Genomic DNA, 25557 nt, shown 5'->3' with positions numbered 1-25557 from the left:
CTAGAACACCTATAGATGAGAAAAAAACAGAACCTACCAGAAAAAAATGTTCTACAACAAAAGATATAAAGAAGGAACCACAATGAGATGGGTAGGAGGGGCAGAATGGCAGTATAATCAAGACCTATACCCATGGGTAATGTGTATGCTTTGTCGCTCAGTTGTGTCTGACTCTGTGGCCCCATAGAGTGTCGTCCATGGGCAAGCAACCCACAAACAGGAGAATAATGACAATTTCAGAGGTTTTCTTCAACCAGCAGGGGTCTAAGGGCAACTTGAGTTTTCCCAGACCAGGGGTCCTTCCAGGAAAGACCAGTTCCTGGACTATTTGGCTTTGAAAGCCAGCAGGACTTTCTTTCAGGAGGTCCAGATGTTTTGTCGGCAATAGAGACTCTACTCTTAAAAGGCACACACAGATCTCACATGCTCCAGGTCCCAGGGCAGGGGCAGCAATTTGAAAGAAGCCTGGGTCAGACCTACCTGCTAACCATGGAGAGTCTACTGCAGAGGCAGGAGACAATTGGAGCTCACCATTGAGGACAAAGACATTTTAGGAGCTTACTCTACCACGCGGACACTAGTGCTGGAAATCACCATTTTGGAATCCTCCCTCTAGCTTGTTAATTAGCCTCAAGACCCAGCCCCACTCATGCCACTAGCCTGTGGGCACCAGGACAAGGATGCTTCAGGCCAAGCAAATAATGGGATGGAGACATATCCCTATCCATTAATAAACAAGCTGCCCTAAAATTCCCAAACTCACAGCTTACCCTGGAGATAGCCCCACCCACTGAAACACCAGGATCAGGTCTCACATGCCAGTGTACAGGCACTAGATCTGGGACCCCCAGGGCCCTGCATCTAGAGACCAGGGGACCCAGCTCCATCCATCAGCGGGCAGAGATCAGTACCAGAATCTCTGACCCAACTCACAAGTGACTTGCTCTAGCTTCAGGACCAGCCTTACCCACAAACAAGCAGATACCAGTCCCAGAAAAGACTTACTTTATAAACTTTTACCCAGACTCATAAAACAAAAAAGAGACCAAATCAATAAAATCGAAAGTGAAAAAAGGAAGTTACAACTGAACACAGAAATACTGAGGATTGTAAGACATTACTACAAATAACTGTACATCAATATAATTGACAACCTAGAAGAAACGGACAATTTCCCAACAATGTACAGTCTCCAAAGACTGAGCCAGGAAGGAATAAAAATATAAACAGATCAATTACCAATAATGAAACTGAATTAAAAAAAAAAAACAACTCCCAACAAACAAAAGTCCAGGACCAGATGGCTTCATGGGTGAATCCTATCAAACATTTAGAGAAGAGTTAACACCTATCTGGAGAAGGAAATGGCAACCCACTCCAGTGTTCTTGCCTGGAGAATCCCAGGGATGGGGGAGCCTGGTGGGCTGCTGTCTATGGGGTCGCACAGAGTCGGACACGACTGAAGTGACTTAGCAGCAGCAGCAGCAGCTAACACCTATCTTCTCAAACTATCCCAAAAAATTTCAGAGGAAGCAATGCTTTCAAACTTATTCTATGATGCCAGCATCACCCTGATACAAAATCAGACAAATATATAAGAAAAGAAAATTATAGGCCAATATCACTGATAAACACACTTGCAAAAATCCTTAATGAAGTATTATTAATCCAAACTGAGCAACACTTTAAAAATAAGTCATACACCATGATCAAGCAGAATTTATCCCAGGAATGCAAGTATGGCTTAGCATACACACACACACACATACACACACACACACACAAATCAATGAATGTGATACACCTCATTAACAATTTGAAGAATAAAAACCATATGATCATCTCAATAGATGCAGAAAAAGCTTCTGACAAAACTCAAGTTCCATTTATGATAAAATCTCTCCATAAAGCAGGTATAGAGTGCACACACCCCAACATAATAAAGGTCATATATGATAACCCAACAGCTAATATCATACTCAACAGTGAAAAGCTGAAAGCATTTTCTCCAAGAACAGAAATAAGAAAAGGAGCACCACTCTTGCCATTTTTATTCAACATAGTATTTGAAGTGCTAGCCACAACATTCAGACAAGAAAAAAGGAATCCAAGTTGCAAAGGAAGAAATAAAACTGGTACTGTTACAGACAAAATATATTATACATATGAAATCCTGAACATGCCACCAGAAAACTACTAGGTTTCATTAATGAATTCAGTAAATTTGCAAGATACAAAATTAATATAGAGTAGTATGTTGCATTTCTATACACAAACTACTACAAAGAGAAATTAAGGAAACAACTCCATTTATAACTGTATCAAAAAATAAAATACTTAGGTATAAACCTTGCTTAAGTGGTAAAAAATCTATATGCCAAAAAGTAGAAGATACTGATGAAAGAAATTGAATACAACACAAATAGATGGTACATTGTAGTCATGAATTGGAAGACTTAATATTGTTACAGTGACCATACTACCCAACACAATCTGTATATTCAATACAATTCTTAATCAAAACACCAATGGCATTTTTCACAGAACTGGAACAAATAATTTAAAAATTTTTATGAAAATACAGAAGACTCTGAATAGCCACAATAATCTTGAAGGCTGAAGGTATCACACTCCCTGACTTCAGTCTACGTGACAAAGCTACAGGAATCAAAACAGTATTGTACTGGCACAAAAACAGAGACACGCAGATCACAGAACAGAAGAGAGAGCTCAGAAATAAACCCATGTCCTTAAGGTCAGTTAGTGTACAACAAAGAAGGCAAGAATAGACAGTGGAGTAAAGACAGTCTCTTCATAAGTGGTGTTGGGAAAACTGGACAGCTACATGTAAAAAAAGTGTGGTTTTTTCCCCCTTCACTCCATGTACAAAAATAGACTCAAAATGGATTAAATGCCTAAATGTAAGATCAGAAACCATAAAACTCCTAGAAGACAACATATGCATAACAGTCTGCCATAAATAGTAGCAACATTTTTTCACTGTTTCCTAAGGCAAATGGGGGAAAAAGCAAAAAAAAAAAAAAAAAAATTAAATAAACAAATTAAACAGACATAATTAAACTGAAAAGTTTTGGCACAGTGAAGGAAACCACTGACAAAATAACAAGATAACCTATTGAATAGGGAAAAATGTTTGCAAATCATAGACCAGTAAGGGGCTAATATCCAAAATATAGAGAGCTCATACAACTTTTCATACATGAACCGTATGAAAAGGCAAAACAAAGGATACTGAAAGATGAACTCCCCAGGTCAGTAGGTGCCCAATATGCTACTGGAGATCACTGCAGAAATAACACCAGAAAGAATAAAGAGATGGAGCCAATGCAAAACCAGTACCCATTGTGGATGTGACAGGTGATAGAAGTAAAGTCTAATGCTGTAAAGAGCAGTGCTGCAGAGGAACATGGAATGTTAGGTTCATGAATCAAGGCAAATTGAAAATGGTCAAACAGGAAATGGCAAGAGTGAAAACTGACATTTTAGGAATCAGCAAACTAAACTAGGCTGGAATGCGTGAATTTAACTCAGATGACCATTATATCTACTACTGTGGGCAAGAATCCCTTAGAAATGGAGTGGCCATTGTCAACAAAAGACTCCGAATGCAGTAGTTAGATGTAATCTCAGAAACGACAGAATGGTCACTGTTCATTTCCAAGACAAACCATTCAATATCACGGTAATCCAAGTCTATGCCCTGACCAGTAATGCTGAAGAAGCTGAAGTTGAACGGTTCTGTGAAGACCTACAAGACCTTCTAGAACCAACACCCAAAAAAGATGTCCTTTTCATTATAGGGGACTGGAATGCAAAAGTAGGAAGCCAAGAGATACCTGGAGTAACAGGCCAATTTGGCCTTGGAGTACAGAATGAAGCAGGGAAAGGCTAATAGAGTTTTGCCAAGAAAACGCACTGGTCATAGCAAACACCCTCTTCCAGCAACACAAGAGAAGACTCTACACATGGACATCACCAGATGGTCAACACCGAAACCAGACTGAGTCTATTCTTTGCAGCCAAAGATGGAGAAGCTCTATACAGTCAGCAAAAACAAGACTGGGAGCTGACTGGCTCAGATCATGAACTCCTTATTGCCAAATTCAGATTTAAATTGAAGAAAGTAGGGAAAACCACTAGACCATTCAGGTATGACCTAAATCAAACCCTTACGACTATACAGTGGAAGTGAGAAATAGATTCAAGGGATTAGATCTGATAGAGTGCCTGAAGAACTTCGGACAGAGGTTCACGACATTGTACTGAAGGCAGTGATCAAGACAATCCCCAAGAAAAATAAATGCAAAAAGGCAAAATGGTTGTCTGAGGAGGACTTATAAATAGCTGAGAAGAGAAGAGAAGCTAAAGGAGTAAAGGAAAGATATACCCATTTGAATGCCGAGTTCCAAAGAACCGCAAGGAGAGATAAGAAAGCCTTCCTCAATGATCAGTGCAAAGAAATAGAGGAAAACAATAGAATGGGAAAGACTACAGATCTCTTCAAGAAAATTAGAGATACCAAGGGACTATTTCATGCAAAGATGGGAACAATAAAGGACAGAGAAATGGTATGGACCTAACAGAAGCAGAAGATGTTAAGAAGAGGTGGCAAGAATACATACAAGAACTATACAAAAAAGATCTTCATGACCCAGATGATCACGATGGGGTGATCACTCACCTAGAGCCAGACATCCTGGAAGGTGAAGTCAAGTGTGCCTGAGAAGCATCACTATGAGCAAAGCTAGTGGAAGTGATGGAATTCCAGCTGAGCTATTTCAAATTCTAAAAGATGATGCCGTTACAGTGCTGCACTTAATATGCCAGCAAACTTGGAAAACTTAGCAGTGGCCACAGGACTGGAAAACGTTAGTTTTCATTCCAATCCCAAAGAAAGGCAATGCCAAAGAATGCTCAAACTACCACACAATTGCACTCATCTCACACACAGAGGAACCAGAGGTCAAATTGCAACATCTGTTGGATCATCGAAAAAGCAAGAGAGTTCCAGAAAAACATCTATTTCTGCTTTATTGACTTCCAAAGCCTTTCACTGTGTGGATCACAATAAAGTGCGGAAAATTCTTTAACAGAGGTGAACACCAGACCACCTTACCTGCCTCCTGAGAAATCTGTATGCAGGTCAAGAAGCAACAGTTAGAACTGGACATGGAACCGCAGACTGGTTCCAAACTGGGAAAGGAGTACGTCAAGGCTGTATATTGTCACCCTACTTATTTAATTTATATGCAGAGTACATCATGGGAAATGCCAGGCTGGAGGAAGCACAAGCTGGAATCAAGATTGCCGGGAGAAATATCAATAATCTCAGATGATACCATACTTATGGCAGAAAGTGAAGAAGAACTAAAGAGCTTCTTGATGAAAGTGAAAACTCAATATTCAGAAAACTAACATCATGGCATCCGGTCCCATCACTTCATGGCAAACAGATAGGGAAACAATGAAAACAGCGACATTTTTTTTTTTTTTTGGCCTCCAAAATCACTGCAGATGGTGATTGCAGTCATGAAATTAAAAGAGACTTACTCCTTGGAAGAAAAGTTATAATAATCCCAGACAGCGTATTAAAAGCACAGACATTACTTTCCTAACAAAAGTCTATCTAGTCAAAGCTATGGTTTTTCTAGTAGTCATGTACGGATGTGAGAGTTGAACTATAAAGAAAACTGAGCACCAAAGAATTGATTCTTTTTAATTGTGGTGTTGGAGAAGACTTGAGATTTCCTTGGATAGCAAGGAGATCCAACTGGTCCATCCTATAGGAAATCAGTCCTGAGTGTTCATTGGAAGGACTGATGCTGAAACTCCAGTACTTTGGCCACCTCATGCGAAAAGTTGACTCATTGGAAAAGACCCTGATGCTGGGAAAGATTGAAGGCAGGAGAAAGGGATAACAGGATCAGGTGGTTGGATGGCATCACTGATTCAATGGACATGTGTTTGAGTAAACTCTGGGAGTTGGTGATAGACAGGGAAGCCTGGTGTGCTACAGTCCATGGGGTTGCACAGAGCTGGACACAACTGAGTGACTGAACTACTATACTACTACTACATACAACTCAGTATGTAAAAACAAAACAAAACAGATTAAGAAGTGGGCAGATGACCTGAATAGATATTTTTCCAAAGAAATAAATACAGGTACCCAATATGCATATCAAAAAATGCTCAACATCACTAATCAGAAAAATGCAAATCAAAACTACAATGAGATACCACCTCACACCTGTCAGAATGTCTTTCATCAAAAAGAACACAAATAACAAATATTGGTGAAGATGTGGAGTAAAGAAAATCCTTGTACACTGCTGGTGGGAATATACATCCGTGTAGCGTCTTTTGTAAATAGTATGACTTTTCCTCAAAAACCTAAAAATAGAACTACCATATTACCCAGAAATTCTAATCCTGGATATCTATCTGAATTGAGTGAAATCATTAATCTGAAAAAATACATACCTCCCAGGGTTCATAGCAGCATTATTTAAAATTGCAAAGGTAAGGAAGCATGCTAAGTGTCCATGAACAGATGAATGGGACTTCCCTGGTTGGCATAATGAATGGAAATCCACTTTCTAGTGCAGGAGACACGATCCCTAGTCCAGGAAGATTCCACATGTTGTGGAGCAACTAAGCTCGTGTACCACAACTATTGAGCCTGCACTCTAGGGCCTGAAAGCTGCAACCACTGAGCCTGTGTGCCACAGCTCCTAAGGCCTGCATGCCTAGAGATTGCGCTCCACAACAGGAGAAGCTACCACAATGAGAAATCCACGCAATGTAATGAAGAGTAGCCCTTGTCCATTGCAACTAGAGAAAGCCCATGCAAAGCAACAAAGATTGAGTGCAGCCAAAAATAAATAATAAAATTTAAATAATTATAAAAGAAAGTTAAAATAATAAATGGTTAAAAAAGTTGTGGTATATACATGGAATATTATTCAGCCAAAAAAAGAATGTAATTTTGCCATTTGCAACAAAGTGGATGGAACTGGAGAGGGTTATACTTAGTAAATCAGAGAAAGACAAATACTCTATTTTAGAACATATATGTGGAATCTAAAAAACAAAACAAACTGATGATTATACCAAAAAGAAACAGCCTCACAATAGAGAACAAACTCATCAGAGAGGAGAGAGACAGTGTAAGGGACAAGATAGGGCTAACAGCTTAAGAGATACAAACTATTATGTATAAAATAAGCTATAAGGATCCATGTTGATGTATGGCAAAACCAATACAATATTGTAAAGTAATTAGGTCCAATTAAAATAAATAAATTTAAATTTAAAAAAAGAATATATCATACAGCTAGGGAATATAGCTAATATTTTACCATAACTATAAATAGAGAATAATCTATAAAAATTTCAATCACTATGTTGTTTACTTGAAATAATTTAATATTATAATCAACTATTCTTCATTTTTACAAAATGTATTAGGTCAACTCCTATAACAAACATATTTCAATCCCAGTTGTTTGTGTTCATATCACAATTTTTTTTTTCTGGGTCATGTAAGGAACATGATGATCTGTAGCAGTAATTCAAGGATCAAGGCATCTTCCATCTTATAGTTCTATTTTCCTTTAGGACACTCAGAAGACACACAGAAACAAGATCATGTAAAATGCCATGTCTTTAATAATCTTGCCCAGGAAATGACACATATATCTCCTATCACATTTATTGGGGTGTGTTAGTCAAAGTAACCTCACCTAGAAGCAAGGGAGATGGGAAATTTAGTCTAGCTCTCTGACAGATAAAGGTGAACACTAAAATTTTCTATCTAAAGCAACCAGAGTTCAATACTTAACTAGTGTAGCAGATATACACAGTGAGAAGACTTGAAAAAGGAATTATAGGAAAAACAGAGACAGAAAGATACAGAAGTTCAGAGAGACATCAGTTATAAAACATTACATGAAGGCCATGGGTGGGAATGAGATCAAGTGTAAAAATGGAGAAAGTGCCACTTAGATAAGTCTCCCCAAAGTAATGAAATCGTTTTAAGAACATTCTTTACATCCATCCTGGGAAGATGGCTAAAAAGGGGAATAGGTTTTCTACTTTTTTATCTTCCTGGTTTCTTTTTCCCAGAATGCTGGAATCATACCACCTCATGATTTGAGATGAAAATAAACTGCTTCTAAGACAGGGCCAGTGGAAACCACAGACCCATATCCCCATAGCCTTTTGACATTTTCCCCTCAGCAACACATTCTCTTCTATGAAACCATAAGATTAATAAGATCAAGGACAGGACAATTATGCTTAAAATGCAAAAGAAAAAATTCATGTCCAAACTGATGCTGTCCTGTCCCACCAGAAGTTATTTAAACCAATTATTTACCCAAATTGATACCAACAGCAGAGTAAACAAGCTATTAGAGACAGAAATCTCCACAGGCTTCTTATAGCATTTCACAAAGATGAGCATTTACTGGGACCTTCTGGACCACATTGGATTGTTGTTTTATAGGTAAAAAGGTCAAATAGCATTACTTTCATATGATGCAAAAGAGGAGCTACATAGAGGAAGTTGTTTTGCCTACGAAGTTTTAATAGGATAGACCCTGGATGGGAATTCCTGGCAAGCATAACTCCTTAAAACTTTTCTGTGGTAGTTAAAGCTAAACCAAGATTGAATGGACAGGTGTGCATCAAACAACAAGCCCTTAACAGATGGTCTTTCTATCTCCCTGAAGACTATTGGGTGAGCTTGAGTAAGATTTTACTCTGGTCTAGTCCCAGGGAAAATAGTTTTGTACAAACATTAAGTTTATCATAATTAAAATTTTTTTCTGACGTATTCCTTTAGCCAATCTAAACTAACTTTAATATAATTAAAACCATACTGACAAAATGCAACACCCATTTATGATTAAAAAAAAAATTCTCCAGAAAGCAGGCATAGAAAGAACATACCTCAACAAAATAAAAGCCATATACAACAAACCCACAACAAACATTATCCTCAATGGCAAAAAGTTGAAAGCATTTCCTCTAAAATCAGTAACAAGACAAGGTCGACCACTTTCACCACTACTATTCGACATGGTTTTGGAAGTCCTAGACTCAGCAATCAGAGAAGAAAAACAAATAAAAGGAATCCAGATTGGAGAAGAAGAAGTAAAACTCTATTTGCAGATGACATGATCCTCCACATAGAAAACCCTAAAGATACTGCCAGAAAATTACTAGAGCTAATCAATGAATATAGTAAAGTTGCAGGATATAAAATTGATACACAGAAATTCCTTGCATTCCTAGACATTAACAATGAAAAAAGAGAAATAAAGGAAACAGTTCCACTCACCATTGCAATGAAAAGAATAAAATACTTAAGAATAAATTAACCTAAAGAAACAAAAGACCTATGTACAGCAAACTATAAAACACTGATGAAAGAAATCAAAGACGACACAAACAGTTGGAGAAATATACCAAGTTTGTGGATTAGAGGAATCAAAATAGTGAAAATGAGTATACTACCCAAAAAAGTTTATAAATTCAATGCAATCCCTATCTAGCCACCAATGGTACTTTTTTTTTTTTTTTTTTACAGAACTGTAACAAATAATTTCACACACACAAAAAAAACCACAAAGCAATCTTGAGAAAGAAGAATGGAACTGGAGGAATCAACCTGCCTGACTTCAGACTATACTGCAAAGCTGCAGTCATCAAGACAATATGACACTGGCACAGAGACAGAAATATAGATCAATGGAACAAAATAGAAAGCCCAGAGATAAATCCATGCACCTATGGACACCTTATCTTTGACAAAGGAGGCAAAAATATACAATGGAGGAAAGACAATCTCTTTAATGGAGGAAAGACAATCTCTTTAACAAGTGGTGATGGGAGACCTGGTCAACCACCTGTAAAAGAATGAAACTAGAATACTTTCTAACACCATATACAAAAACAAACTTAAAACGGATTAAAGATCTACATATAAGACCAGAGACTAAAAAACTCTTACAGGAAAACACATACAAAACACTCTCTAACATAAATCACAGCAAGATTCTCTATGACCCACCTCCCAGAGTAATGGAAATAAAAACAAAAATAAACAAATGGGATCTAACTAAACTTAAAAAATAAAAGTCACTCAGTCGTGTCCAACTCTTTGCAACCCCATGGACTATATAGTCCATGGAATTCTCCAGGCCAAAATACTGGAGTTGGTAGCCTTTCCCTTCTCAAGGGGATCTTCCCAACCCAGGGGTCAAATCCAGGTCTCCAACATTGCAGGTGGATTCCTTACCAGCTGAGCCACAAGGGAAGCCCAATTAAACTTAAAAGCTCTTGCACAATTAAGAAACTATAAGCAAAGTGAAACTGCAGATGGTGATTGCAGCCATGAAATTAAAAGACGCTTACCCCTTGGAAGGAAAGTTATGACCAACCTAGATAGCATATTCAAAAGCAGAGACATTATTTTGCCAACAAAGGTCCGTCTAGTCAAGGCTATGGTTTTCCAGTGGTATATATGGATGTGAGAGTTGGACTATAAAGAAAGCTGAGTGCCAAAGAATTGATGCTTTTGAACTGTGGCGTTGGAGAAGACTCTTGAGAGTCCCTTGGACTGCAAAGAGATCCAACCAGTCCGTTCTGAAGGAGATCAGTCCTGGGTGTTCTTTGGCCACCTCATGCAAAGAGTTGACTCATTGGAAAAGACTCTGATGCTGGGAGGGATTGGGGGCAGGAGGAGAAGGGGACGACAGAGGATGAGATGGCTATATGGCATCACCTACTCGATGGACATGAGTTTGGGTGAACTCCAGGAGTTGGTGATGGACAGGGAGGCCTGGTGTGCTGCAGTCCATGCGGTTGCAAAGAGTCAGACAGGATTGAGCAACTGAACTGAAGGAAGGTGAAAAGACAGCCTTCAGAATGGGAGAAAATAATGCAAATGAAATACTAACAAAGAATTAATCTCCAAAATATACAAATAGCCCATGCCACTCAATACCAAAAGAATGAACAACCCAGTCAAAAAGTGGGCAAAAGAACTAAACATATTTCTCCAAAGAAGACTACAGATGGCTAATAAACATATGGAAAAATGCTCAACATCACTCATTATTAGAGAAATGCAAATCAAAACCACATTGAGGTATCATCTCATGCCGGTCAGAATGGACACCATCAAAAAGTCTACAAATAATAAGTGCTGGGGAGGGTGCAGAGAAAAGGGAATCCTTTTACACTGTTGGTGGGGATGCAAACTGGTATAGCCATTATGGAGAACAGTGTGGAGATTCCTTAAAAACCTGGAAACAGAACTGGGATATGACCCAGCAATCCCATTGCTGGGCATACACACCAAGTAAACCAGAATTGAAAGAGACATGTACCCCAGTGTTCATTGCAGCACTGTCTACAATAACTAGGACATGGAAGCAACCTAGATGTCCAGTGGCAGATGAATGACTAAAGAAATTGTGGTAAATATACACAATGGAATATTACTCATCTATACAAAGGAATGCATTTGAGTTAGTTCTAATGAGGTGGATGAAACTGGAGCCTATTACACAGAGTGAAGTAAGTCAGAAAGATAAACACCAATATGGTATATTAACACATATATATGGAATTTAGAAACACAATAATGATGATCCTATATGCAAGGCAGCAAAAGAGACACAGATGTAAAGAAAAGACTTTCGGACTGTGTGGAAGAAAGCGAGGGTGGGATGATTTGAGAGAATATCATTGAAACATGTATATTATGATATGTAAAGCAGGTGACCAGTGCAAGTTCAAAGCATGAAGCAGGGCACTCAAAGCTGGTGCTCTGGGAAAACCCAGAGGGATAGGGTGGGGAGGGAGGTGGGAAGGGGTTTCAGGATAGGAGGACACATGTGCACCCATGGCTGATTCATGTTGACGTATGGCAAAAACCACCACAATATTGTAAAGTAATTATCCTCAAATTAAGATAAATTAATTAAAAAACATACTGAGGCAATTGTTTTAATATTTATAAAAATGTTTAATTACATATGTTGCCTGTCAGAATCCCTTTTTACTTGCCTTCCTATACAGACAAGACTAATATTTACCCTTAGCATATATCTTGCAGAGTCAGTCTACCTAAGTTATGTGGCCAAATGACATACTTTAGACATTCATAATAGTTATATTAAATTTTAAAATGTTCTTTTGAATCAGAGTGACACAAAAAACCAATATTACCAGCATTTGGTGAAATTTAACAGATTGCTGTCAGTTGGACTTGTATGATTCTATTTCTGTTCCCTTCAGTTTGCTTAAAAAATTCAAATATATTTTAGAATAACAGAACCTACATTTCAGGGGAAAATGACATAAAATCAACTCATGTTCTGCTCCCTTACCCAGAGCAGGTAACAGTGATCTGAACTAGGAAATGGGCGGGGCGGGGGAAGAAAGGATTATAGAGGGATTCCAATAGCTTTCAGAAAGCTTTCAGAAAAGCATCCAAGCAATTAAACTAAAAAAAAAATTTTTAATGGCTTCTTTCTTGTCAATAACTTTATAGTTCTCCAAAGCTTAAAAGCCTACCAAGATTTACTCACTTGAAATTCAAGTAACACTCATTCTTTATCAAAAAAAAAAGCAAAGAGAAGCACAAAAATGCTTAGCAAATTTGCATGCAATCTGTTTGCTGCCCTCAGAGAAAAGTAAATATTTGCAGCGTTGTATACTTGCTACAGAATCCTGTAACCAAAAGAAGAGACTCTGAATGGCATCTTTTTTCTATCTACATAAACAGCTGGCTCTTAGATGCAAGTTTGGCTGAAATATTTTACCTCCCTGGATACCATGTTTACTTTGACTAATGCAAGGAATTTTCACAGTGTTCAGTAACATCTGTTACCGAGGTATGTGGAATGCATCTACTCCAATCACTCTTCTAGTAAGGGAACAGGCCATTTTTTAAAAAACAGTAGAAAAACACAATTTTGAAAAATTATACTATTTCTGGACATAATGCTATTTTTTGTAAGAATAACACAACAGGCTAGTGAGCTAATTATTGGCTTATAGTTGTTGGTCAGAAAGCTAACAGCAACTTAACTAAGAGCTTTGTGGTATCAGGTGGAGAAGGCAATGGCAACCCCCTCCAGTATTCATGCCTGGAGAATCCCAGGGACAGAGGACCCTAGTGGGCTGCCGTCTATGGGGTCGCACAGAGTCGGACACGACTGAAGTGACTTAACAGCAGCAGTATTAGGAACAAAGATGGAAATATGAACTGGCCAAAAAGTTTGTTCTGGTTTTCAGAACAACAAAAAGTTGTTTCCAGTTTTCCATAAGATGTTATGAAAAAACTTGAACAAACCTTTTTGGCCAACCCAATATTTAAGTCAAAATTTGTCTTATTAACACTTATTAATGCCAACACTATAAAACATCTGCTCTAGTGAACCCAGATGGAGATAACTGGGATCATTATGCCTCTTCAAGTTCCACACAGAGATTTAATGTGATCTGAACTCAAGTTGCCGGAGAAGGCAATGGCACCCCACTCCAGTACTCTTGCCTGGAAAATCCTATGGACGGAGGAGCCTGGTGGGCTGCAGTCCATGGGGTCGCTAAGAGTCAGATACGACTGAGCAACTTCACTTTCACTTTTCACTTTCATGCATTGAAGAAGGAAATGGCAACCCACTCCAGTGTTCTTGCCTGGAGAATCCGAGGGATGGTGGAGCCTGGTAGGCTGCTGTCCATTGGGTCATACAGAGTCGGACACGACTGAAGCGGCTTAGCAGCAGCAGCAGCAGAACTCAAGTTGCAATTACTTCATGAAGAGTTTGTCTCCTTTTTCCAGTAGCCTTCTCTATTTTTTGGCCACGTGTTAATGCATTTATGTTCTGTAGGTTCTCCCTAGACCTAGAGCTGGAGTACTGGGGGCTCCATTCCTGCCTATTATACTCCCAATAATTTCTGAATTCATTCAGATTTCTCAAACATGTATCTGGACCAATAAATTAATATGCCTTAACCAAATCAAGGAATGGAAGTAGAGAGAGAAGTAACTAGAAAAGCATGGTGTACCTAGAGAATTTGAGAGCTTATAATGGTACTCAGAGTGAGAAAGAAAGTAGAGGAAAAGGTAAGATGAAGGAGATTATGGAGAAATTGGACAGGATCTGGTAAAATATGTTAAGCAGGGGGTTATCAAAAACCGACCTTCAGTTTAGAAAGATCGTTCTGGCAGCTACGTGAAGAATGGTTTGAACTGAGGCAACAACAAGGTTTTTCCAGTGGTCATGTATGGATGTGAGAGTTGGACTGTGAAGAAGGCTGAGTGCCGAAGAATTGATGCTTTTGAGCTGTGGTGTTGGAGAAGACTCTTGAGAGTCCCTTGGGCTGCAAGGAGTTCAAACCAGTCAATCCTGAAGGAAACTAACCTGGAATATTGATTGGAAGGACTGATGATGAAGCTGAAGCTCCAATATTTTGGCCATCTGATGGGAAGGACCAATCCATTGGAAAAGACCCTGATGCTTGGAAAGATTGAAGGCAAAAGGAAAAGAGGGCAGCAGAGGATGACATGTTTAGATAGCACCACTGAACCACTGGACAGGAACTTGGCTGGGAGGGATTGGGGGCAGGAGGAAAAGGGGACAACAGAGGATTAGATGGCTGGATGGCATCACCGACTCGATGGACGTGAGTCTCAGTGAACTCCGGGAGATGGTGATGGACAGGGAGGCCTGGTGTGCTGCGATTCACGGGGTCGCAAAGAGTCGGACACAACTGAGCGACTGAACTGAACTGAACAATAAAAGGGAGAAAAAGAGGATTTTGTAGCATTGATTAATGTAAAAAATCATAAGAACTAAATTGGCATTGGCAATGGTGATAAGAAAAATAAAGGATTCAAAGACAGTAGAGTTAATAGTTCATGCCATTAATTAGAAACAATATTACTGTAACAAAATTATCTGTAGGAAATAAAATTGAATGAAATCATTATTTCCTTTACCCAAATAATTACCAAAGGACTGGGAAATCAATTTTCTAAAGAAAAAGTTAAGCAAGTCCTTGTCAATTTGTTTGTATACAGATCCAAATTTGAATTATAAAGGTTATTACGTAAACTGTGTCCTTACAAGCAAATTTGAGCTCAGAGATATGACTCTGGGTTATATTCCTGTATATTTTCTCTTCAATTGGGTCAAAAAAGCCTGTTAAACCCATGTATTGATTTCTTAGTTTCATCCTCACAATCTTAAGTTCTTGAATTTCATTTGCTTACTTAATAGAATTGAATAAATACAGCAACATAGTTTTATCTTTTTATATTTGGTAACTGCTTTATAGGACTTAGGTCCAACTTTAAGGGTGATTTTCATGACTTTCATAGGGTTCGCTGAAACCTCTAGAATTCAAAGAATGTAGGGCCATAGAGACCCAGATGAGACTCCATCAGGAGTGAAACTACCGCACAATTGCACTCATCTCACATGCTAGTAAAGTAATGCTCAAAATTCTTCAAGCCAGGCTTCAGCAATACGTGAACCATGAACTTCCAGATGTTCAAGCTGGTTTTAGAAAAGGCAGAGGAAAAAGAGATCAAATTGCCAACATCTGCTGGATCATGGTAAAAGCAAGAGAGTTCCAGAAAAACATCTATTTCTGCTTTATTGACTATGCCAAAGCCTTTGACTGTGTGGATCACAATAAACTGTGGAAAATTCTTCAAGAGATGGGAATACCAGACCACCTGACCTGCCTCTTGAGAAACCTGTATGCAGGTCAGGCAGCAACAGTTGGAACTGGACATGGAACAGACTGGTTCCAAATAGGAAAAGGAGTCCATCAAGGCTGTATATTGTCACCCTGCTTGTTTAACTTATATGCAGAGTACATCATGAGAAACTCTGGGCTGGAAGAAGCACAAGCTGGAATCAAGATTGCCAGGAGAAATATCAATCACCTCAGATATGCAGATAACACCACCCTTATGGCAGAAAGTAAAGAAGAACTAAAGAGCCTCTTGATGAAAGTGAAAGAAGAGAGTGAAAAAGTTGGCTTAAAGCTCAACATTCAGAAGACTAAGATCATGGCATGCAGTCCCATCACTTCATGGCAAATAGATGGGGAAACAGTGGAAACAGTGGCTGACTTTATTTTTGGGGGCTCCCAAATCACTGCAGATGGTGACTGCAGCCATGAAATTAAAAGACGCTTACTCCTTGGAAGGAAAGATATGACCAACCTAGACAGCATATTCAAAAGCAGGGACATTACTTTGTCAACAAAGGTCCGTCTCGTCAAGGCTATGGTTTTTCCAGTGGTCATGTATGGATGTGAGAGTTGGACTGTGAAGAAAGCTGAGCGCTGAAGAATTGATCCTTTTGAACTGTGGTGTTGGAGAAGCCTCTTGAGAGTCCCTTGGACTGCAAGGACATCCAACCAGTCCATCCTAAAGGAGATCAGTCCTGGGTGTTCATTGGAAGGATTGATGTTGAAGCTGAAACTCCAATACTTTGGCCACCTGATGTGAAGAGCTGACTCGTTTGAAAAGACCCTGATGCTGGGAAAGATTGAGGACAGGAGGAGAAGGGGACGACACAGGATGAGATGGTTAGATGGCATGACCAACTCAATGGACATGGGTTTGGGTGGACTCGGGCTGTTGGTGATGGACAGGGAGGCCTGGCGTGCTGCAGTTCATGGGGTCGCAAACAGCTGGACATGACTGAGCAACTGAACTGACTGAGAGACCCAGACGAGACTCCATCAGGAGTGAAAAGTATTGGGCAATTGTAGTTTGACAAAGAGGCTGCTAGTTCGATAGTGAAGAGAGTAATCGAAAGTCTAAGTATAACCGTAGACTACCTGCTACCAGGAAAAATTGGGGTAGGTTTGTAGGCAGAGGTTAAAGAGGCTGGAAAGTTGACATGGGTGCCCCTTAAAAGATAGTAAAGTTGAAGATAGATGAATTTACATAGATACCCATTAGTTACGAAAGGATGTGAAAGAAAGCAATCCAAAATTGATAACTGAATATAATAATGTCAGAACAGCTAGATCTTCATGGTGTGGCTTCCTTTCCTGAACACCATGAGTTAATGCTTTTACATATCCCAAAAGAGAGTCATCTGAGATCTCTAAGCTATCTCATTAATGAAGACCAGAGCATCAAATGTTAATTACTGCATCAAAAGATAGAATTGAGCACTGGTTTTCACTCTTTTGTTTCTGGTAAATTCTACACAAGACACGTACCCACTTTATGTTAAAATGTTATCTCTGATGAGGATACGAGGATAATAAAAGACAAGGCACTTTTAAAAAAGAAACCGACACTGGCAAAGACAAGTAAAAAATTCAAGTCCATTTATCTTCATAAATTGCCATGGAGTTAAGTTCAGTGAGTAAGAAACAGAATCAATGATTTCAAAGTACTATCCCTATTATAAGCACATTACAATTTTGGCCATTTATCACATGCTAACTGAGACACCAGTATTTTTTTCCCTGATTTCAGCATGTTACAGTTTATTATCCATAAAGCAGAAAGACCCTTTTAGAAGTAAATAAGGTCATGTGGGATCTTGGCTCAAAATCATTTTTAACTTCCCATCACAATTATAATGAAATAGGAACAATTCATTAAAGCCTAAACAGATCTTCCATTGTGTGACTCTTGCCTACTTCTACCATGCAGCATCTCAGTCTACTTTCTTTCCTTGTGCATATTTCTGTCTTAGAATCTGGATCCTGTTGGTCCTTCAGCCTCAAAAGCTCTTCCCCAGATGGAGATGTGGTTTGAGATTTTCAGAGAGGCTTTCTCTGACCACATCATTTCAAATAACTTCCATCCCTATTCCTGCTTCCACGGTCAGTCTCTAAACCCTTGCCCTGGTTTTATTTTTCTTTATAGCACTTATCGCCACCAGAACTTGTGTTTTATTTGTTAATTTCTTTCCTTTATCTGTTAAGAACTGTATGAGCAGGAAAGTTGTTATATCTACTGCCTTCTCCTAGAGGCATAAAAGATTGCTTAAAAAATAAAAGTATTACATATATTTGTTTGTGTGTGTGTGTATAACATGTTGAATTATATATGTGTGTGTATACACACATACACACACACACACACAGAATTAATGAGTGATGCATGAACCCGATCCAGTTCAAGGAGGGAGAGCTGGAGGACCCCGGCCAGATACTGCTGCTGCTGCTAAGTCGCTTCAGTCATGTCCGACTCTGTGCGACCCCATAGACGGCCTCCTACCAGGCTCCCCCGTCCCTGGTATTCCCCAGGCAAGAACACTGGAGTGGGTTGCCATTTCCTTCTCCAATGCATGAAAGTGAAAAGTGAAAGTGAAGTCTCTCAGTTGTGTCTGACGCTTAGCAAGCTCATGGACTGCAGCCTAGCAGGCTCCTCCGTCCATGGAATTTTCCAGGCAAGAGTACTGGAGTGGGGTGCCATTGCCTTCTCCGCAGCCAAATACTACAACCTCTATATGAGCTAATTTCAGAGCACTAAAGGGAAGCAAGTCTGAAAGTGAGCCCTGTGGTTGTTACCAAGCTGTGGAATCGTGACTTCATTCCAATTCATAGACAGATGTTGGAGCTGAAGCCACTTGCTTTGACATACTTGCTTTATAGGTCATGGTTCCTAAGGCTGAGGGGCAGGCTTGGGCCTCCAAGCTGTCAGGGTGAGCTGGGTGTTTGAGTAAGGGGGAAGATATATAAATTGCTGAAATTAGCTGTGAGAAAATGCTGAGGGCAGAAACAGATGAGCAAGGAGAAGCCTTTGTTAAAGAAGTAGATTCTTGTCCATTTTCTCGGCATTATTCCCTCTCATTAGTATTCTAGAGGTTTTCAGAACTTCGTTAATGACAAAGAAGCTCTTCCAACAATTCTGTCATTCCTGGAGAGTAAGAGCACATCCAAAGGAAAATAGACTATTGTGTTCTGGAAATAGTTGAGCTACGCAATAAACTTGTGAAACCATAGGCTGGGGCTACACAGTGAAGCCAGTCAGCTGAAGGGAAGTATAGTCTCTTTATTCAAATTAACAGGGGAAATGATTGAAAATTTACATTACTCAGAACACATATAGTAGATGTTTCGGCCTACATTTATTCCCAGTTTTTAGTTTTTGTTTTTTCCTAATCTCAAGAAGTGACTAATAATTGCTTATCATACAAAAGTACAATTTCAATCTTTAAGAGATAGTATTAGTTGCACTACTATTGGAAATGATCCACAGTTGGGAGGACTATCATATGCAAAGTCAGCTTAAAAGTAAGTTAGAAACCTGCTTGCAAATCATATTCGACTACAAGCTGCATCATAAAATTACTCAAGCCTGACTCATGCAAGTACATAAGCCTTAATGAAGGCAGTGAAGCTTAAGATGGTTTTCTTCCCCCCTTGTCAAAATCATTATTTTTAAATCTGATTCTGTCCATAAACATTGACAAAATATAAATGTATTTTACTCTTTGCTCTAGGTATTACTTCTATACAGAAAACAACTTAAGAAATACAAGGTCTCATGGTGGTAAGACAATTGTCTACCACAAATCACAGAAAATTAAAACATAAATATAGGCATAAAAAAAAAAGAACAGAGGGAAGGTTAAAGGGAAGAAGGGAAACAAAATAGTGTAATATTATGGGCTAAACGGGCTTCCCTGGTAGCTCAGACAGAAAAGAGTCTGACTGCAGTGCTGGAGACCGGTTCAATCCCTGAGTCGGGAAGATACCTTGGAGAAGGAAATGGCAACCCACTCCAGTATTCTTGCCTGGAAAATCCCATGGATGGATTTTGTAACCTGACAGGCTAGAGTCCATGGGGTAGGAAAGAGTTGGACACAACTGAGCGACTTCACTTAACTTCATGGGCTAAATAAAAATTCCATGGGCTCTGCCATCTTATTTGCTAAGAACATTTTTAGAAATATAAAATTCCTAGGAATTTCTCATAGTTTAGAAACACAAGTGCAGAATATAATGTGAGGAAATTGTAAGAAAGTAGAACTAGGAAACAGTGGATTTGCTGAGGACTAGAAGGAATGTCAGAGAAGGCAATGGTACCCCACTCCAGTACTCTTGCCTAGAAAATCCCCTGGATGGAGGAGCCTGGTAGGCTGCAGTCCATGGGATTGCTAAGAGTCAGACACTACTGAGCGACTTCACTTTCACTTTTCACTTTCATGCATTGGAGAAGGAAATGGCAACCCACTCCAGTGTTCTTGCCTGGAGAATCCCAGGGATGGGGGAGCCTGGTGGGCTGCCATCTGTGGGGTCGCACAGAGTCGGACACAACCGAAGCGACTTAGCAGCAGCAGCAGGAATGTAGAGACACCATTTTACTTATCCCCAGCTTCTGCAACATTACTTCACAAACCTTTTCAAAGATTAGTTTTGTTTCACTTCTTTTTGGTTAGTTCTCTATATTTTATCTTTATTTTAAAAATATTATTTGACATTATTTTTTAATTTCCTTTCTTACTTCTAAACACCAGTGAAATTTTTCCAGTCTCCGATACTGAATTTTTGTTTTACTCGTTAACAGAAAAACATGTTTAAAACTAAGAAGTTCCCTCTGAGCACTGACTCAGCTTTGTCTCTCAAATTTTGACAAATATTGGCTTAGGTATTAAGTTAAATATTTTTGTAGTAACTGAAACTTTCAATTGCAAAGATTCTCAGCATCTCCACTTAAAATTTATTTTTTTTTAATCTATCCCCTTCTGAGAAGTGTATGTTGAAAGCTTCAGCCTTCATTGTTAGTTTACACTTATGTTTTGGCAATTCTGTTAGTTGCTTTATATAATACGTTCATAGTGTTTATATATCCTGGTAATTTTTTTTTCTCTTTAGCATTGTATGACATGTTTTTGGGGAGCAGGGTAGAATATAAAATAGTAAATAGAAGCATAGGATTTTAAAGCTATACACCACAGTTAAATCCTGGTCCTATAACCAACTTTTAATTAGCATATTTTTATGAGAGTAATTGGTGTGGGTTTTTTGCCCAGTTAATATGATTAATTTTGCATATAATAAGGTGCTTTGTGATAATGGCAACTTATTTAACTTCTGGATTTCTATGTTCTATACATGTAAAATGGAACATAAATGTGGCAAAAATTAAATGAGGTATCAAAGATATCAGTTTTATCATGGTGGTTATTAAGTACTATTATTTCTATTCATGTAATCTATTCACCTGAAACACCATGACCCACTGTATGACTTACAATTTATTTTCCAAACTCATTTGGATGGAAACTTCTCTCCCCCAGGCTAACAGCCCAACTTTCTTTTGAAATATATGCCTTGACCATGCTTTAATGATAATTCTGTGACTGTATTTATGTTCCTTGCTCTCCTTAAGAGACTAGAAGATCTACAAAGAAAAATCCCATTTCTTCCCCATATAAATTTTTATCTCTAAAGCCTAGCAAAATATTTGCAGCAAATTCTCTCGATGGCATACATTTTTTTTTTCATTTTTTAGGATTAATGTCTAATCAGTACGATTAATCTGGAATAGCATTATCCAAGAACTTTCTCCAATAATGGAAATGTTCTATTCTGTGCTGCTCAATAAGATAGTCAGTTTAAGTCTATTCAGAATTGAAATGTGTTAGTGATGGATTATACTTATTTTTAATTAATTTCCACTTAAATCACCATATGTGGCTAGAGGCTGCTTTATTAAACAGCTTAGGTTTTCAAAATTTATGTTGCAAATTGTGTAGGTTAGTAAACTTTCCAACAGCATCTCATCTCGGGGTAAAACTCAAAGTCTTTACAATAACCTCCAAGGATCTATGCAATACAGCCTTCCATCCATAATTCCAGTCTGACTCCACTCCCTGCTTCCTACACCGCAGCCTTATTGGCCTTCTTGCTGGCACACTCTCACTCCCAATATCTTCCAATAGTTGCTCCTTTGCTCAAAAAGGCTTCTGTCAGACATGTCTATGGTTCTCTCCCTCAATTCCTTCAGCTCTGTTTTAGGTGACAGTTTATATAATATATAAAACGCTTTGTGGCAATTCTATCAAAAATTTCATCTTCTCCCCATAAGCTATCTGTCTTTCCTGTTTAGTTTTTTCTCCAAAGAATATATCAGAGAGTAAAATGTCCTACTTACCTTGTTTACTGTCTGTGACGAACTATTAGAATTATGCTCCAGAGAAGAGAGACCATTTCTGTGTTTTATTCATCACAATATACCCAGCTGCTATTATAGAATACTGCTTTACAAGGGAGGGTTCAATTAACCCTTGCGGAATGAATAGGCATACTGACGAGATCGTGAAGAACTTTTAGAATCAGACAGAAAACGGTACCTTAATACTGCTTGCACCTTGAGTAAGTCCAAATTTGCTGTCCAAATTCAATGAGTTGAGCTTGTATGATCTCGGAGTTCCAACATCACAAAAAACCCTACAAAACATGAACAAATTGAAACAGCAGTGAGACTGGTTTATAACCCTCTAACCTGCTGTACTTAAAGACTGTAGCTACTAAAAATTTTCTCCAGCCTTATGGAAATACAAGAGAGGAATTGAAATAAATTTCATTTTTGTAGATAGCTCACATAAATGAGCAACAATTTAGGGTCTTTGTGCTCTTTAATTTTATAGTCACTGCCTGCATGTTTTTACACATGGTGTAAGCTGTTTTGTATCACTGTAAATACATTTTGAGTTCCATGGCATACTGTGGTCAGTTTTCATGGCATAAAGTGTTTCTTTACAGCTGAAGTAGTACTTTTTGTTTGGTCTCGTCCCTACCCTTCCTCCTGAAACCTACTCCAAATTCAGGCTCATCAAGCATGCAAAAAACATTAAGAACAGTAAGATACATCCACTTCCCCTGCTATTATTCTTATCCAAGTGTCTAAGAAAAGCTCAGATATCCAGCTGGTTCAGGAGCTGTGTTATTCACAGTTTTGGCTGATTCAGGCCTGAACAAATATCGCTTCTGTTACTGTCCTGGAACTCTAACACCCAACTTGACTCCTTAAAAGAAAACACCTGAGTTAGAGACTATATAGACCTTTCCTGAAATGTATGCATGGAAGAAAAAAAAAAAAAGCAAGCATTTACATTATCCAGATCTTATAGATATTCAACCAAAGAGAACATCAATAAGAAAAGATATGAGAGTGGTTATATACCCCATATTCTTACCAATGGTTTAAGAATATGTTTGCAAAGGAATTCTTTCCAGTGTCCAAATGGAACTATCGAAAACTTTAAAGGGGTAAAATCCTAAAGACATGCCCATTTAAAACAAAGGAACAAAAAGTCATCATCAACAGAAACAGGTTCATAGACACAGAGAACAAACTTGTGGCTGCCAAAGGTAGGTGGAGGAGTTGGGGAGGGAAAGGTTGGGAGGTGGTATCAGCAGATGCAAACTATTATAGAAAGAATGCATTCATAAGGTTCCACTGTGCAGTGCAAGGAACTGTATTCCATATCCTGTGATAACCCATAATGCAAAAGAATGTGTCACTGAATTATTTTGCTGTACAGCAGAATACATTAGAAATCAACTAGACTTATATAGAAAAAAAATATTTTAAGTCACTGTATGGCCACTCCATATTGAGGTCATTATATTACTATTACTGTTCAGAATTCCAGGGGCATAGTTTTAAGAGGGTAGAGTGGGCAGAGCCTTTGTGAAACTCTACATGCTGAATTCAGTGCAGCATTTTGGAAAAAGAATCTCAGGCGTCAAGACACAGAGTTCTCGTCCTTTCTCTGCCACTGTGAACTACTCCGCTTTAGGTAAATTTGTTTACATGCTTCTTGCTCTCAGTTTTGCTATCTCGAAAATAAAGGAATTAGAGATTTCTAAACTTTTGAATGCTGAATACATTTACATGGCATAAAAATCTCAAATGCCCCAACAGGATTTTAATTGAAATAGTAACATTTGCTTGTTAATAAAACACATAAAGAGGAAAGGGGCTAATAATGCTTTTGATGGTATTTTTATTTTATTAATTCCAACAGCAACAACATACATTTGAAATACACATGCATGCATATACTAAAAATATGCCACCCCCAATAGGCCACTTTTGGCATATGATTATTTTGAGTAAATGCAGGGAGAGGCTGTCTCTGAATGCCCTTCTGTGTATACGTATATTTCCAAAATACGTAGCTTTTTATTCAGACTATGCTTCCCAGTTGGCTCAGCGGTAAAGAACCTGCTTGTCAAACAGGAGGCACAGGTTTGATCCCTGGGTAGGGAAGATCCTCTAGAGAAGCAAATGGCAGCCCACTCCAGTATTCTTGCCTGGGAAATCCCATGGACAGAGGAGCTTGGCTAAAGTTCATGGGGTTGCAAAGAGTTAGACATGACTCAGCAAATAAACCACCACCAATTTTCAGTACCTAAATCTCTAGGTACACCTGTTGGCCCCTTCTCAATATCTATTCCCTCTTAGTAGGTACTGTGGCCTTAAATACAAACACCTGTCTTCAGTGAGCTCTTAAAATCACATCTGATCCACAGTCTGTGAGTCACTGAGAAGGAAAAAACTCTAGCTGTATCTTTTCTCCAGACTGTTTGCAAAGTGCAGTCACACGTTAATTTCTACCTCTGCTATATCAAATTATCATCATTGTAGTGACTTAATCAAAGGAAACTTGTTGTTAGTTCTGGAAGGCGGAAGTCCAACTTGCTTTGCTGGAAAAACACCTTGCTGTTGTTGTTAGTCACTCAGTCATGTCCGACTCTTTGTGACCCCATGGACGTAGCTCGCTAGGCTCCTCTTTCGGATTTCCCAGGCAAGAATACTGGAGTGGGTTGCCATTTCCTTCCCCAGTAAGAAACCTTAGATCAAGGTGTCTGCGAGACTAGGTTCTTTTCTTGAGATTCTAGGGGCAAATACATTTCCCCATCTTTTTTAGCTTCTAAAGGCCCACATACTTTGGCTCATGACTGTCTTTGTCCCTCTTCAAAGCCAGCAACAACAAGCTGAGTCCTCTTCATGCGGCCATCTGCCTGATTCTCTCTGCCCTGCCTCCCTCTTCCATTTTTAAAAGCTTTGATGATTAGATTGGGCCCACCTGGATAATCCTCAAGGTCAGCTGATTAGCTATAAACTTAATTCCCCTTCGCTACCTAGTCGAAATACTGATAAGTTCTGGATGTAGGACATGCACAACTTTCAAATTGGCTATTTTGCCTACCGCAGGACAGAGAAAACTCATCTTAGAGAACTAATAGAAATGCCAATGCAAATGTCCTGATAAAAATACCAATGTGACAGTAATAACCCTATTTCCAGTGTATGTTTCTTTTAAAGCTAGATTTGATTGCTTATAATTTTAAGACTATCTAAGGGCTGCAGAAACTCCAGTACTTTGGCCGCCTCATGCGAAGAGTTGACTCATTGGAAAAGACTCTGATGCTGGGAGGGATTGAGGGCAAGAGGAGAAGGGGACGACAGAGGATGAGATGGCTGGATGGCATCACCAACTCGATGGATGT

The 25557-nt window shown here is 38.8% G+C and overlaps 1 protein-coding gene across 1 annotated transcript in view; it reads right to left on the bottom strand.

Annotated features, from left to right (window-relative positions):
* LOC147374431 (platelet glycoprotein 4) overlaps positions 1-25110 on the bottom strand; it is a 381790-nt gene extending 356680 nt beyond the window's left edge. The window contains exons 1-2 of the mRNA XM_086398520.1: positions 24994-25110; positions 22389-22485 (exon numbers count right to left, since the gene is read on the bottom strand). The gene's annotated coding sequence lies outside the window, so the exon portion shown is untranslated. The remainder of the gene's footprint in view (positions 1-22388; positions 22486-24993) is intronic.
* Between the last annotated feature and the right edge of the window lie 447 nt (positions 25111-25557).

Source organism: Bos grunniens, chromosome 4 (assembly GCF_055505025.1).
Source record: "Bos grunniens cultivar Pamir isolate PY7600 chromosome 4, Bosgru_T2T1.0, whole genome shotgun sequence".
NCBI lineage: Eukaryota > Metazoa > Chordata > Mammalia > Artiodactyla > Bovidae > Bos > Bos grunniens.
The sequence above is the reverse complement of the archived record's forward strand: the minus strand, read 5'-3'. Positions and strand labels throughout refer to the sequence as shown.